The sequence below is a fragment of the Daktulosphaira vitifoliae genome, unplaced genomic scaffold, assembly GCF_025091365.1.
Source record: "Daktulosphaira vitifoliae isolate Bord-2020 unplaced genomic scaffold, ASM2509136v1 Scaffold_1, whole genome shotgun sequence".
Lineage (NCBI taxonomy): Eukaryota > Metazoa > Arthropoda > Insecta > Hemiptera > Phylloxeridae > Daktulosphaira > Daktulosphaira vitifoliae.
The window spans coordinates 27,618,519-27,635,787 of record NW_026099572.1 but is presented as its reverse complement, the minus strand read 5'-3'; the positions used below and the strand labels follow the sequence as shown (position 1 = coordinate 27,635,787).

The window sequence follows — 17,269 nt, the reverse complement described above, 5'->3', positions numbered from 1 at the left end:
CATCGTCGACGCGTCGTCGTTATGAAAAAGAGCAGCCGCAGCGCACGCACATAAGCACACCGGGACATGTTGTGTAATACCATTGAGTATAATATACGCGCGTGTGTGAGTGTAAGTGCTCGGTGGAGGAGCAACAGCAGGAAGAAGTGGAGGTGTTTGTTGAAGAGAAGGAGGAAATGTTCTGTACACAGTATTGTTGCGCGTGCGCACTAGCCCGAACCAGTTGCATGTCGAAATAACCGCCGCCTCGTCATCGTCGGCTTCGAGTTTGGAGAGGTACGGTGGCACCGCGTATTTTTTAATATTATTATATCCGCGGCACTGCGCGCGGTACACCGTCGGCCTCCGTCGTGTGTGTGTTTTACGCGAAAGTGTGCGGCGCTTGGTTCAGGGCACGGAGTGCGTAAACTGCTGCTTTACTCGCCGATCGAACGCTTTTGGGCTTTACTTGACCACCAGCAACTTGCAGTGGTGCCGTCACACGATTCATCGGACAGCCCTTTTCACTCGTTTCTTCCGATGACACCTTAGAGTCTCGGCAGGGAAACCGATCGTGAGGGTAAACAACACCCTCGGCCACAAAAGATCGGAATCACGACCACTACCTCCGCCGCCGCCCTGTGTTCGTGACTTAGCCGGTTGTTGTATTGTTGTTTTTTGCATTGATATTAAAAAATTAAATTATTTTTTCCTGGTGCGCCGGTTGATTTTCTTGCCATTGACTTCCCAGTGTGACCCGCTAAAAGTGTCGTTCGGTTCTTTCCGTTTCCGCCGTGCGTTCGCACTCCGTACCCGTCTGCTCACCAGAACTTCAAAAATAATGATTTACAACGTCTTTGTCCGAGCATTTTTTGGATTACCGTTGTACGCGGTAAGTACACCCTAAAAATATTATTGTGTAGGACGACTCGAACAAATAGGAAATGTAATCTAGAGAATATCGAAACTTTTCTTTTTAAAAAACACCTGACGCTGAAGTCTAGTTGCGGTGACATAATAGTGAATAGAAATTCGGAACGCAGTTAATGGAAGTCTAATTTTTCTCTCGGTAATAATGGTTAGTGTTCCAAGACTTTTTTTAACGTGTAGGGGAACTTTGGAGTGTGCAATGTGTCACCACATTGTATTTGGCCTATTCTAGACTATGTGTCCACAGTGCACGGATATTAATTATTGTATCTGTCTAATCCTGTCATAATAGCGCGAGTAATAAATTATTATGTGTTATAATAATAACAACAATTTAAACGCCCAACGATTTATCGAACAAAACATTTGGGTATCGCTCGGACGGCCATCGGTGGGGTAATTTATGCGCCAGATTAGGGCAGGTACGCTGTCCTCGCGTCGTAGTCGAACGGTTTAGAAAACGAAAGTGAATATTTGAATACGGTTTCCGCCGCCGCTGTGTAATAGGTCGTACCTTTTTTTTTTTTTTTTTTTACACGTACCTGTGTCCTTGTGTACGCGTGTATTCGTGGCGACCTGTTCGAATTCCGAATGTTCTTATGCGACGGGTGGGGATAAACAAAACAGATGAAACGAATGGACAATGTAACGGACGTCTGGTTTGGGGAAGCGCATTGCGAGCTGTCGGCGGCTGAAACACATTAAATGTAGGGAAGTCCTTCGCACACCGTTGGTCGTCCTCAAAAACTTTCCGTGAAACATGTTTCTCGATCGGATAAGTTACTCCTATTAAATAACGCGTATTTCCCCTCCGTTCGAGACTACTATGTAACCTTAAGAGCGCCTCTTGGTCTCAAGGCGAGAACACGTTCTTGAGAGAGAATTCGGCCGCAAATGGCCCGGTACTTTTTCCACACGATTACCGAACAGAACATCGTGTTTCGCCAACCCCCCCCCCCTTCCGAACATCTTTTCCTGCGTAAAATTACGCGAGCGCTTACGTAACTTTACACTCCGAACGTGTGTTAAAAATGTGACCGCCAGTTTTTGAACAAGGGTCACTGGGTCCTTTCCTATTGCAATTATCTGATCGAGTGTTTTAGCTTCAACAAATGTAGGAGGCGAATGAACGCGTTAAAAATATCCGCCGCTACCGTTTTCACCGGTGAGACGCACCTGTAATAAAAAACAACTAAAGTGATGAAAAGTAGTTGGTAAAAACTCTAGCCGTATACGAATCGTCGGTGTGCGTTCACGGCAAATTTTTCAACGAACAAAACAAATCGCGCGCAGCGTACAACATAATCATATTATATTTACATATGACAGCTATATTACTATCTAATCATACTCTCTCACACACGCACACTCGGCTGTGTAGTAAACGTATTGACCTAATTCTAGCGCACAGCACACGCGGCTATTGCGCCAGCACATGACTACATGTTCCGCGGAAATAAAACCGTGCCCGAGTTTTAATAACACTGCGGTCGTTACAACACGAATTATCACGACTTCGAAGGCCTTTAAAAACGATTCGGACTATAATTATGAAAAAAAAATATGTCAAAACGTCGAGTCGAGGAACGCGATCGCAGCCGGCTATCCTCGGAACGGACATGCCAAAATAATGTCGACATTGAAACGGCCCAAGATGTAACACGACAGAGTTACTCGTTGACCGTCGGCCGCACAAAGCCGACGGACAGTAAAAAAGCCTTATGAACTTTTCGGGCAACTTCGGTTGTGATCGTTTTCTTTACTTGTTGTCAGTACATTGGCACCGAGGTCGTAAGTTAAATAATGTAAGTCACACACGTGCGATAGCGAGATTGTTTTCTTTGTAATGGTCTTCCGGTCGGTCGAGAGAAAAAAACGAAATGTTTGGACAAGATAAAATAAAAAACGCGCAAAACAGAGAGAGAAAGAATGTGTGTATGTAAGCTAGCGCGTTATTTTGTTAGAGTGCAAACGGTGCTACAAAGTATGGTATTATTACTCTCTGTATATGGCGACGATAACCTCTTGGCAATCATTTCAAGGTCCATCGACAACATAATACACTATACGCTCACTCGAGTCTACCGTCAGAATAATACAACTTGTGTTGCTATTATACGCCGCGCAGCCACCGGGAAAGCTGATCTTGAGAAGTCTGAAGACCTCCGTTGCTCGGTTCACGCAAATATGAATTCCATTATGGCAGACAGACGGAACGAAGACCTTTACAATTCGTCATGTTGTAACCTCAACTTAAACTTTGCAGGCAGTCTACAGTTTTAAATATGTTACTGTTAACGTCGATAATGTTCAACTGACTCAACTTAACGTAGCCTCACATATACAATTTAACTTGGACTGTATGAGAATTCGACTATAACCTGATCGAATCCACGCCCAACCTTATCTTTCAAAATAAATTTCCGAGAAGGAAATCATTTTTAACAAATGATGCGTTAAAAACAAGTTATTCCATAGAACTAGTATCCTCTAGAAAAATAAATCCACACTAGGTTTTAGTTGGCGTTATTGACTACCGGTCGCTATTTTAACTTTTTATTTGGCTACTTATCCGCTTAGATGTACCGGAGGATTTCGATGTGGCAATAAAGATAAAAGAAAATTCTACCACTACCACCAAGTCTATCACCTCTACACAAAATGGAGTTTTAAATCGCTTCTGTTGAATGACCTAGTGATAAATCATGTGCCCGAACTATATCCGTAAAAGAATACCTCTGGTTTCGATAAAAAACCTTTAAAAAAATATTTATAAATAACTACGTCAGACAGTTATTATTTGGGTGGTATCTGTCAACATTTAAAACGCATTTCTACCAGACTGTATAATAAGAATAATAATTACTCTTTTTGTTATTAACTTTTAACTATTAAAACCATGTTTCCGTGTTTTTAATGGCTTTGTTTACCGATGTAATACGAAAGAAAAAAAACGCGTATGACAAAAATTTGTTCAATCGAATCAACTTTGAAGTACACCAACTTTCCAAACAGAAGAATCAAATTCTCATGAAATTGGATTCGAAAATTATAAACGGACCGGCGTGCGATCACAATTGTTATCTAAACACACGTTAGCGTTTTCTGCGTTATTTCTTAAAAAACAATACGCTTGACTGTATTTTTTTTTCATCTTACCTACCACAGTCTGTGTGTTTTGATGCTTACCTATTGTAAATATACGACATGCGTTTTTTTAGAATGTTTTCGAAGGATCTAGATGATCCAACACCGTAGTACCCACTGTTGTAAATTATTATTATTATTATTATTAGATTATTTTTTTCCAATGCCAAATTGCACCGACGTAGTCATCCATTTAATAAACGCACACGGCAAGGCGATTATGTTTGTTTCGTTAGTGCCAAGGTCGACGAGTGTGTGCGTTGTGGGCAGAAAAAGCGGAGAAAATTGTTCGGGCGACAGTGAGCTTTTTTCAAAACGGACCCGCCACCCGCTGTGGTCTTGTTGGATAAATTGACTTTTTTAACCGAAATGACAATACGAATGTTTATGTAGAATGTCTATTGTTTACGTGTCAATTTCGTGACGCCCATAATTGAAAACGTTGCAGTGGCCTTCGTGGACCGATATTATGTCACAACAAGAGCAAAGCTGTTTTCCGTCATTTGGCTACAGACAAGACGCATAATAAATTAGAAAGACGACAGCGTTCGACGGCGATTTTAAGTACAAGGCGAATGAGTATATAGAAATAATACAGTTTGGGCGACAGTGTGTGTGTGTGTGTAGAGTATGATGAAGGAAATGATGGCCTCGAACGAGGCAACGTCGTAGGATGACAAGATCGCCACGATGCTCTCTCGCTGTATGCGAGCAGCTAAACACGCCAAGGTCACCGACACAACTTGCACAATTTTTACTCCACACAAAGAAACGTGCCCAGTATTCAGTCGGTAAATAAATGTAACCGTCGATGTTATTACCTTAACGCGATGAAAACAACAAAAATTAAAAAAAGATTATTCTTTACTAATAAATAAAAGTCTCGTTTAGTTATTGAATATTTGTCAGTTGCTAAAATGTATTTAATTCGAACAACAAGTTTTCTAGTTTTTATTAAATTGTATTTTTTCTATTAAATTCTTTAAACATAAAAATTAAAAAAAGTAAATAAAATCTTAAAAATTTTCTAGGTTTCATATTTTTCCTTTGCACACATATCTATTTAAGTATTTTAAGTAGACTGAAGACATTTAGAACAAATATGGCCTGAATAAAAAAACTTCGTACTTTTGATTGCACATTAGTGAATAATAACATTATTTTATTCCAAGATAGTAATTATGATAATAATTTCTTCACCGTCGTTGCTACGCTGAGCTACAGAAAATAGAATAAAAATGTTCTGCTTAACTAGACCTCATATTATAATATTATAGCTTATTGTTTGATTTTTCTCCGGGACAAAAGGCTCGGGAACTCAATAACTTATAACTACATGTTATATAAATCAAAATTGTCTATAGTCGCACCTTTAAGGTACCAGATTTATAAAGTGTAACCTTAGGTTATGCAACTCATCAATGAAAGTGTGACTTGTTACTGTAAATTTATTATTAGTATCCTACTTTATTATACTTAGTAAAAAATAGTTACCGGTAACCACTAGAAAATATTTAAATAATCGTTGAAAAGTCTAAAGTAATAATCATAATAAATGTTTCTTTCTTAAAAAATACTTAAAAAACAATAATAAACTGCGAATGCGGCAAAACTCGTCATAACAATTTGATTATTTATCATTCCACCTCACATGTAATATAAGTAATGAGTAATGTAATAACCTAGACAGAAATTTAAAAAAATAATGTTATGAAAACATTATTAAAAAAAAAAATGCTCTATACTAGTATACAATCTATATGTTTGATAGGACTTCAAATATTCGCACGTTTGCATACGTTCATTTACAGTTTGTGCGTACACTGACATGGAAGTATCGATTGTTTTTTTTCCTCGCTGTAATAAACTTAATGCCCGGGGCGTTAAGTTATGATGACTACAGAATAATGATATTCTTGCCTCGGAATTAACGATGGAATTTTTCCTCATTACTACACGTGACGGCGACAACAAAAACGTTTATTGGATTGTTACCGACGTGTTTATCTTTAAAATACCACATTACAAATTATGATAATAGCGTTACAACTTTCAATTTTACCGTCCGTTTAGGCAAAGACAATGATGGCGCGTCATTCAATAGTTTCAAATCTCAAAGGATATTTATTTTCCGAGTAGGCAAATTGCTACATGAAGCAAAACAAATCATACGTGAGAGTCCGAACCCAAAAAACACCGAATGTGTGCCCAGAAAACGATCCGCTTATTTGCACGCTACCCCCTTACTCACAAGTTGAGTATTAAACGCAGTTTAGGCTTTATCTGAACAACAATATATTTTACTAAGATTTATGTTATTTAGTGGCCTTGTTTGACTTACATTTGTGTAAAAAAATCCCAATGAGAAACGTACCTTTGCTGTCATACTCTTTAAGCCGTTCAAAAAACGTTCTCGCCGAACAGGCATGTACTTGTATGTATTAATAAAACATTGTATTTATAATATAAAATTACAATAAACAATTGCACAGGTGTGCAAACAAAATAGCGTTGGGATTAATTTCAACATTTTTTTTTTTTTTAATTCTATTTTTTTTACATTATTTACGTGAGAAACGAAAGAACTTTTGCACAGTGTAGACAATTTCTGCGTAAATTCGGATACTATTACTATTCGAGTACGCGTACTTGGAAGTATTCATTCAAGCGCATAGAAACGTCTCATTATTGCAATCTGAAAATTTGATCGACAACCGCAATAGTCATTGAGTATTCTACTGCGTTTTAAAGAGGTTAGTCAATTTTTTATTAATCCATTCATGTGTTATTATTACACGCTGAACACAGCTTTATGTGATTCACGATGTCCTTATATCATTTCTTAAAATAGACATTTTCTAGTAATTAATTTCAAGTGATTAACCAAAATAATTTTTCACTTTTTAAAACTTTTAAATCACTTATTTTTCATGACCAAAGTGATAGTACTAAAGCTTTTTTTTGGGCTCTTCTAAAGTTCACTACATCCTTAGTAGAGTCCACTTATCTAATTTTATGTTTATATAATACTTAGTAATTTTCTCATTTTAATTAAATTAATTTTTATCCAAATGACTAACTTTTTTTTTTATTTTTAATAAATAAATTATTAGGTAAGATAAATTTTAAAAAGTGAAAATATCTTAAATTTTTTTTAAATAATATTTGTTTAGAATATTTAAAAAAATTATATTTATTTATTTTAATAAAATAAATGTATAATTATTTATACTATTTACATTTAAATACATTTAAATTTATATATATAAATTCAAATTGAAAATTGCCATTTATTTAGAAGTTTTTTTTATGTGTATATATATAAATAAATAATATAGAATTTTACATTTTTAAAAAAGTGACTTCAATAATGACTGCTAGGCAAAAATAAATTTAGTAAACATGTAATATAAGTATAAAAATTTAAACATGTGTTAAATTATTTTTCTTGTATGCATATGTAATATTATGTACAGATTGTTTAAAGTATTTTTTTTTTAATATAATATGATTGTAAAAGTGAAATTTTTTATAACTAGAATATATATATATATATATGCACAGGCATGATATAATTTGCTTAGATTTATTTGTAAATATAGCATGACAAAAACAGTTGAAGGGCTCAGTAATGTTCAATTTTTACTTTGAGATTATGTCATTAGTCTATTGAAGTGCGTGGAATCAATGCAACACATAGTGTATATTATAAAACTTTATTAGGTTTCATCGATTAATCATCGATTACACGAAACGCAAAATATTATAATAGTGACAAAATTTCGGAATTGTAAATGAAATTTTAGAGTTCTGATTAAAAACAAACAACTTGGAAACACTCACATTGACATAGTTACATATGTTAGAAACGTTATAATATACACAACGCATGAAGGTCTCAATATTCTCAATTTCCAAAGATTATTCAATCACAGTATAGATATTAAAAATTGTATTAATATTTTAAATAAATATGAAATTCTGTATATCGATTGCAAGTTTACATTCCAAAAACCGAAAATCAAAACAAAATCAAGGCGAATGTAATGCTCACCTCTAGATTTATTTGTAGTATTGATTTTGTGAGCTTATAAAGATTGTTAGTTGTAAAACAGAGGGCTTGCAATAATCCTTAGCCTCCGGTGTTCCCTATTTAGTATACATAAACTTATGTGCACTGAATATCTGTTAAATAAAGTAACATTTAATCTGTTTGTTTAATAGATATAAAGGATAAAAGGTTAAATAAAACCTCATAAACATTTAATTTGATCGTTGTTAGTTTGACATTATAGAATATATCATCTGAATATATTGAAAGTGCTGCATATTACATAAGTGGTATACATAGCCAAAGGTGACTGGGGGGGGGTTGTCTTCATTAACAGCAGTATTAATCTTTAAAAAAAAATGATCCAAAATATAGAATTTTGTAGATTTTTTTAGTATACATTCATTGCATTATTGAATTTTAGCTACGCCACTGTGGGAAAACAATCATTAAATCTGATGGAAACTAATATAAAATGAACCTCAGTCTGTATGCATCTATAAGTGTGAGCTATTTCAATGATCCAAATTACAGTGCAAATAAATATGAATAAAACAGTCTAAATTTAACCTAACCTTTTTGAGGNGTTAAATAAAGTAACATTTAATCTGTTTGTTTAATAGATATAAAGGATAAAAGGTTAAATAAAACCTCATAAACATTTAATTTAATTTGATAATGAATAAAACAGTCTAAATTTAACCTAACCTTTTTGAGAATGTTTGCTCTTTCAGATTTCCTAAACTAAACGCGAAATTTTGTACCCGAAATTTCGTTATTACCCAAGCTCCCAACTATTAAGTATTTTTTTATTGTATAATTATGAATATATTATAACTTAATTTGATTATTTTTTTAATAAGCAAGGATACAAACTAGTATTCTATTTTACTTCCTACAGTAAAAAAAATATTATGATCATTAAATAATTACAAAATGGGTCTTGATACCGAAATCGCCCCTCTTATTACGATACTGCAAAACAACGCTATTCAAGAGTGAACCGTTTCTGGTGGGATTTCGATTTCTTAACATGTACTCCTACACTTTTAATGTTCTATCTCACAATGATTTCTCTCGAATTGCGAACGAAAAAATAGAATGACTACGCACAAAGAAAACATAACGAAACAAAGCGCTTTTTAAAACTCTCCTACCATCAAGGTCAAGGCCGTGAACGTAAAATAGTGAAAATGAACGCTGGAGGAGAAGTGACGTTTAAAATTGCTTCATAAATTATCTAACACAATGATTCACAATAGCATTCACAGTATTGAGACTGCTGGTGTGCAAAACACGGTAAACATTTTTGCCAATTGATTAAGCGATGAACCAATTTCGATATGAACTATGTAAAATATTACTTTCGGTTTAAATTCAAATATTTACTAATTTCACGTCGGTTAATTTAAAACTTTGATATTCGCGAAGATCGTTTACCCTGCTAAATTAATTGACCATAATTTTTTGACTAAAATGAACGTAGAGTAGACCGGTAGTTAACCCTAAAAGTTTTTTAACCGCTTATAACAATTATAAATGTCATAAGCAGGTAAAAAACTTTTACATAATATATTAAAATATAATATAATATGTGGCTGAAAATATTGAACACTTGAATAGATATTACGCCTTTTGTGTTATAATAAGAATTTTTTTCTTTTTTAAATACTTATTTTATATATTTTTAAGCCTATATTTTTCATCGTTGACTTGAAAATGTATTTATTGCGCGAAGTAATGATGGGAATACAGAGAGGTTGGTTCCTTAACTATGCCTTACGTAATATTTTCAAAAATATTAGAGCTAATCTTTTTTTTTATTTGCATTAATTATTCTTTGCATACACTTAGTATGCTTTACACAAAAAACTAATTTTTTGCTACCATAATCTCTAATCATCATATCTAATCGATTTTAAAATAGTGACCACAATATTTTCTTTGGATCACGTTTATTCGATTTAAAGAAAAAAATTTTTTTAATGTTTTTACATTATACGATTTTTAACGATTTACAGCTGTTTAAAGTTTAGAAACGAGCAGATAAAAAGCGTATTTATTTAAAAAAAAAGCATATTTATTGGATTGTAAATTGATGGTTCATTATAGATATGTTGTAGAGATTATAGTATTTCTATGAATCATTAGCGTGAATATACGGTATGATAATATTGACGTTTTTCACAAATATGTAAGCCTTTTTTTCTAATCACCCCTAAATTTTAAACATTTTTAACTTGTTGAAAATCTAATAATATAAAAACATTTTTGTTTCAACTGAATAAATCTGATGATATAAAAAAAATTAATTATTCGTGTAAAACAGCTCTACAGAGATCTAAGGTACAAAGATTACAAAACAAATAAAATAATGTTAGCTCAAATATTTTCGAAGATATTTTGTGAGGAATAGTTAAGGTATCGCCCTGTATGTCATTCAGGTAAATTACTTTAAAATGTTATTAAAAATAAATTGTGTGCATAATTTAGGGAGTTAACATTTTTTTTTTTTTGTATAGTTTTATTTGAACAAAAAAAGTACAATTAATATTATTATATTTACATATATACTAAATCTTATACATTTTTATAATTATTTAAGTAACGAAATTAATTTTTAAACCTGACAAAACATTATTTTTTGCTCAAGTTTTATTTATAATTATATGAGGAATTTGTAGAAACTTTTTTAATAAAACTTATAATAATTTATAAATTAAATTCATCATTTCACCATTAAAACAATATTATTATTATTTTAATGATTTGTTGAAATTAATAAAATATTATTACAATTACTATAGTCGTTCTGGAAATGAATTTTGCTATAAATTAAAAAAAAAAAAATTTACACTCTTAGTATTAAATAAAATGAGCAAATATTAGAGTGATTGTTCATTTTTTTTTTTTTTTGTTCGTGTATTAAACAAATATTACATTTAACTAAATAAATGAATCCTTTGACAAATTATTATTATTATTATTTTAAATATTAAAAAAATAGCATGCGCATGAAAAAAAATGCATTTAAAATGACTACGTTTATTTATTTTTATAGCACTCATACTAAAATATGTGTTATGATCCTTAAAAAAATATTAGATGTATACACTTTTTTCCTTAAGCTGTTTTCTTTTCATTTGTTAATCTAACCCAAGGACTTAATTGACATTTAATTTAATAAGTGTAAATTTATCAATTTACTCTTCCCTTTTTTAAAATAACATTTTGCAAATTTGACAATTGAACTAAAAATGGGTAAATTTTTCGCATTACGTTTAGTTTTAATAATTCAAATTTTAGTTGTTGGGTCACAACATCTGGCATAACCTTTTGTAGCTATATTTTTTACCTTTTAATTATTAACATTTTCTTTTTTTTATATTTAACATTGACTTTAAATTTTGAATTATCGTCTCAACATATTTATTTAACTTATTTTCTACTAATTCTAAAAACCATTATTTATTATTTATAATGATATATTGACTAGAAAAATAAGGGCATATTAAAAATGATTGCAATGAAAAGTAATAGCATTACCATGTGATTTGCATATGTGGATATTGTAGTTAACTTAAAATTATTTTGTATTTTTGACAATTCTAATATTAGTAATTTGTTTTTTTAACATCAGATTTCATGAAATTTTTAAGCATACGAATAATGTGTCATGAAAAATTATTTCAAGTACATAACAACTTTTAAAAATAAAGCATTGTTTTCGATAAATTTCAATTTGTACACAATACTACTTAATTTAGTAATGTATCATTTGTATTTTTATGTTTTGGAGTGTATAAATTTAAAAATATTACCTGTTATCTATATCAATATTTTAATAAGTTAATGTGCGCTAGAATGAATAATGGTTCAAAATAAATAATTCGGTTATCTGTATCCTTAGATTTAGTGGGCAGTAAATATGAAGTTGGTACTCTACAGTCTGTTTGCGCTTAAACAGTGGAAAATATATCGATCCCAATAGTTTGAAAACTATTTGCCAAATTATTTTAGCCAAAATCTTGCCAGGGGTATTGGCTACAAATCCCGCGTGACATTAAATGTACTATCTATACAGAAAGCTCTTAACATTCAATGATGCCAGCTGTTGGCTTTTCATTCTCCGTCGTCTATACACATTGCACACTTATGTCACGGCGTGTTATGTATAATATTATTGTATTCGGTTTGTGTGTTATTGGGCCCGGCCGCCGTCGGAGAAGAGTGAAAACGAAATTTGTAAAAACAATCTTTCGTCCCCTACTTTTTCACTTTTGCCGAGTCCATTCCCCTCTCGCCTTCGCCCGGACATTTCTTTTCAAACACCGAGTACATAGGCGACGAGTTATTATTTTCTTTCTCCGAGGCCCTCGTAATTTCTCCGACCGAAGAGAGTATTTTTTATTTATACAGTCTGCGGCTAGTGTGATATACATAACCATTTCATAACTGCTACACTTCTCCCGACGTCATTTCGTAACAGTAGCCGTAGCTCGTGGACTCTGCGTAACCGTTTCACAGACAAGCGACCGCAGTAATGTAAACACACACAAATGGAACGTTTAATATTATTTTAACAGACACACGGTGTATTGCAGACTGGTACACTTAGGTCTCCTCTCGTCTACCGCTCAATTTGGCATTGAATAAATGTATGAGCTAATTTCTGGTGTGCCGAGATTCGCGCGTACACATAAATTGTCGTGCAATATGATACAGATAACTGTATCTTTTGGAATAGGAACGTTGTGTAACAACATGTCGCCTAAATGTAAATTGATGAGTGGTGGAAGTTTTCTTTGAGTGCGATTGAAAATAAAAACGTGGTCGCTTATATTACCGTGTACACCAAATAAATTATGATGATAATGTGTTATTACCATTCGTAAAAAAAAAAAAGGGAGAGTTGTTTGTCATACAGTCGTTTGTGTACACCTAAACCAATGTCATCCGAGTCAATAGTGTAGCGTATCTCGTCAATATGACCTTGTAACAGATAATGAAATACACATAAGAGAATATACTTGCGTGTCATTACACACACATCGCCACAATGACAAACACGTGTTCCACTGTCGATAAGCCTTTCTATTATCGCAAATTTCACAAGTGTATACGCTTTGTAATAGAAAACACAGTATTTTTTGGTTGGACGGATTTGTACAAATATTGCCGTACAACAGTTGTTGGCCTATGAACTGTTATAAAAAATAATGAAAAACGTTTCCGAATAGTATAAATAATTGAACGGGTTCGCTTAGGTTGTGTGCGGCATTGTTATCAATTGGTAAATAATGACTATTGGAAAAGTAAACGCGTTCAGACAACATTCTCCTAACAATACGTTTTTGCTGGTAGATATTGTACTATCGTTTTTCACGAAATACGGTCAAGGATTCCGAAATACGGGCGACTGCATGTGGAAAGTCTTTCGAAAATTGCTAAAACATTGACCGTAATGTACACCGCTAAACAGCGCAACACTCGTGATAGCGGTTACAATTTCTATGGCCTTGTCACCAACTGGATGCCAATTGAATTATCTACTCTACACTTTGCAATTGCTTACGAGTATTTAAAAACGTTTTTTTCGCATATCTCAGTACATTTACTCGCGTTTGGGGATTAATTAAAGGATTCACACAAAAAATTACTCATATGGTTCACAGATAAGACGGTCGTATATATCGCGTTGTCGCCTAAACGTCGTAAAACAACATCACTGTTTCCGTACAATCTCAGTAATGTTTGTCAATGGATGACGAAACAGAACGAGTGTTTAATTTTTTTTTTTTTTTTTTTTAATGGGAGAAATAAACTCATTTATATTTTCTTGTACTAATGTCTGAATATTTGTTCAATTTAATGAAGGAAGATTTCTTCCAGGTACATGTTTTCTTTACCTGCGTCGATTATAAGTAATTTTAGTCTACAATTATTGTGTGTGGGTGAACATATTCTACCGACCGGGTTAACTTATGACGCTGACTTTCCTCTTGTATAAGTCTGCTTTGGCAAATAACCACATATTTGTATATTTCTTTATTGTAGTCTTGTAAAATCGTGTGTGTGTGTGTGTATATCAAAGAAGAAAAAAGGTCATCATAACGTTGTCGTGTAGGTGAAGGGGAGGTACGCTCTCTTTATGATGTGTGTGAATGTGTGTGTAATATAATATAATGAAATCAAATGACAAGACTCGTCCTTTATTTGTATTCTTGTCAAAGATGTCCGTCCACTAGGGAGGTCGCTGTCACCGGATCCTTAGACCCCGCCGATATATTATATGAACATTTTTTGTCGTATGCATCTCAGCGTGTAGTGCAAAAATTTATAGTATAGATTTTCACTTTCAATGGAGAGGTTTAAAAACAGTCTTTCCTATTCTCTAGGTACAAATGTGTATTTATAAAAAAACATACCTTTCCCTTCCAAAAAATATACTCTGTTCTATTCATGTGATTAATACACAGTGGAATTGCTTTCCGGTGGCCGTGACGGTCAAGTGCGTTGATGCATCTCACATTAACGATTAATCGGAGAACCCGAATTTTATCATTTCCGTTTTTATACCTAAGATGGCAGATATTTCTTTAAAAAAAAATTTCTGGGCAAAAAACTTCGACGACCTTTTTTCTCTGAAGAAATTTCTGTCGTCATTTGTAAGAGTTCTCAAGAGTACAGTCAGTCTTGTTCGCCTCTTCATCCAGTCTTATCATCACATCGGTCAGGAAAATATGTGTTATATCTGCGCAGTTACAGTATAAACATGTTGTTGTTCGCTTGTAGTTTAAAGTAATAACGAAAGTGTTCGTGAAAAATGCCAACATCGTATAAGCGTCACCTTTGTAATTAGTTTAATTAGCCAGATAAATGATAGGTTATTGCTAATGTTGTAAAGAAATAACGCTACGTATTCTTTCGCTCAAGGTCAACATAAAAGGTACGTTTCATCAATTATAAATTAGTCATTGTTGAATAGAAAGAAACATACAATGTTATTGATAATCACTGTTCATTGTAATAATATGATAGAGCTAGACACAGCTGATGGGTGTATGAAACACATCATTATGTCATCACAAGTAAGTGTGCTCCGATCGCATTATAAAATAGCTATTTAAGACAGATTTATTAAAAAACACCGAGATGACGTCTCAGTAACACGAGCAACTCACGTACATTATCTAAATGAACGATGTAAGCTATTTAAACATGTTTAAAATGTAGTCTAGAAGTACAACTTGACTCTCATGACAATAACGCTGTAGGTTTGAAAACCAGTCTAAACACAGTTTAATGATAGGGAAGTTATAAGTACAATTGTGGATTATTATTTAACATCTAGTTAACCATATTCAATATTATTACATATAAACATTGATGATTAAGAGAATAAAAAATAATAGGTAAACTATGACTTTTTTGAAATAAATGTTTTCGTTTTCTCAAAATTAGTTACTACACATATCTCCATCCATAAATCTTCTTCTTCCTCGCCTTAATCTTAACTACTTGGGCTCGGCCACCCTTATCCTAAACTTCCATAGAAGTTTACAACTCCCTAAACTTCTCCATCCATAGATAACTGTCAATTTTAATTTTACCTCTACCCTTTAAAATTGATAATGGTCATTACTGTGGCACATTCTACACAAATGCAAGGACAAAGTTAAAATAAAAAAAATATGTTAAACGTTTATATATGTCTCATAACTATCTTAGTAATTATAGTGTACCATAATATACATCGTAAATTAATTTTGAATACCCAATTGACGCAATATAAAAACTAGTAATTATTCATAAGCCATTATTACTCGCGATGAGTGATTGAATGGATTTCAAAAACAATAAACAGTTAATTATTAATTATTAATTAGTCAAATGTTAATACATAAAATGTCAGGTACGCGACACTTACTCAAAATCATTACTTCTGTTTTATTATAGCCGTTAGCTGTGCGATTAAGGTCCTGATGACTCCCAAACTCTCTACTTTTACCGTCCATTTACTTAGTAGTGGCTTTTTAATGACTCCGTCTTCAAATAAAAGGCAATGGGACCATTATGACAGTTCTATTTAAAAGTAAAATACACTAAAATCGCGATGAGATGAATGATTAAAAGTATTACATAATTACTGCAAATGTCAAATTTTGTTTTAATTATATTTTTCTGCGCTAACAAGAAAATTAATTTAAATGAGACACTTGTTTTTTTATTTAAAAAGTTCTATCATCCGGCAATAATTTTTTGACTAACTAACTCCATTCAATCTGTCTGTGCAAAGTAAAAATTTTGTATTTTGCTTTATTATCCAAAATGACTTATGGTAGCGCATGTGGTGGTATGCTCATTATAGTCTATCACTTCGAAATGTGTTTAATTATTCATCGTTTCTTAAAATCTTTGCATTGCGTTTACAATGAAAGTTGTTTCACAAATTTTAATTTCTTTAACTGTTTAGGTTGATTCCTCGAGATCATTTTTTATGCTTTGCTTTTTCGTGATTTATAAGATTTGACAGTAGCGTACGCAGGATTTTCAGTAAGTCACTAAAGATCATCATCTTTTTTTTGTTGCTTATCACATACTCTTACTAGCACCAAAGTCATATACTGTTAATAGTTATAATTGGCCTATGGGGAATTATGCCCCCCTTGGGTACGCCACTAAGACATTAAATTAAGACTAACTTCGCTGCGATTTCGTGTCACACTACTTTTTCGGTTACACGGCAGTATAAATGATAACTTAACCTCAACGTACATTTAATTGTTATTATAATTTGCATAATACTACTTTCTGGCAAGCGACACGATTCCGTTTAACCTCACGACGACGGCCGTTGTGTTGTGATTGATTTCGTAACTTATTTGACACCACAACGATTAAGGTAATGTTATCAATTTCTGTTGGCACGGACCAAAAAAAATAATAAAGAAAAGAAAAGAATGTGGGCTCCATACTCGGAGACTGTGAGGTACGTTCGATTGTTTTATTGCCCGTCGCGAGGTAATACATTGTCATGTATTGCGTACTTACAGACTCATAAAAATCTACCGGTGCCGAACTTTTCTTTTGGGATGTAAATTTCCGACCGGTCGTGCGACTCCGTACGCGTATATTGTGCACATGTATATGTGGAGAACA

General features: G+C 33.0%; 1 protein-coding gene across 4 annotated transcripts in view; it reads left to right on the top strand.

Annotated features, from left to right (window-relative positions):
* The first annotated feature begins 232 nt into the window (after positions 1-232).
* LOC126896971 (transcription factor Ken-like) overlaps positions 233-17,269 on the top strand; it is a 28,309-nt gene continuing 11,272 nt past the window's right edge. Inside the window, exon 1 of one of the 4 annotated variants that reach the window (XM_050670273.1) lies at positions 233-871. The gene's annotated coding sequence lies outside the window, so the exon portion shown is untranslated. Of the gene's footprint in view, positions 872-6,613; positions 6,810-9,059; positions 9,407-17,269 lie in introns of those variants that run through there. The other 3 variants (XM_050670246.1, XM_050670255.1, XM_050670264.1) reach the window with 3 other exon arrangements.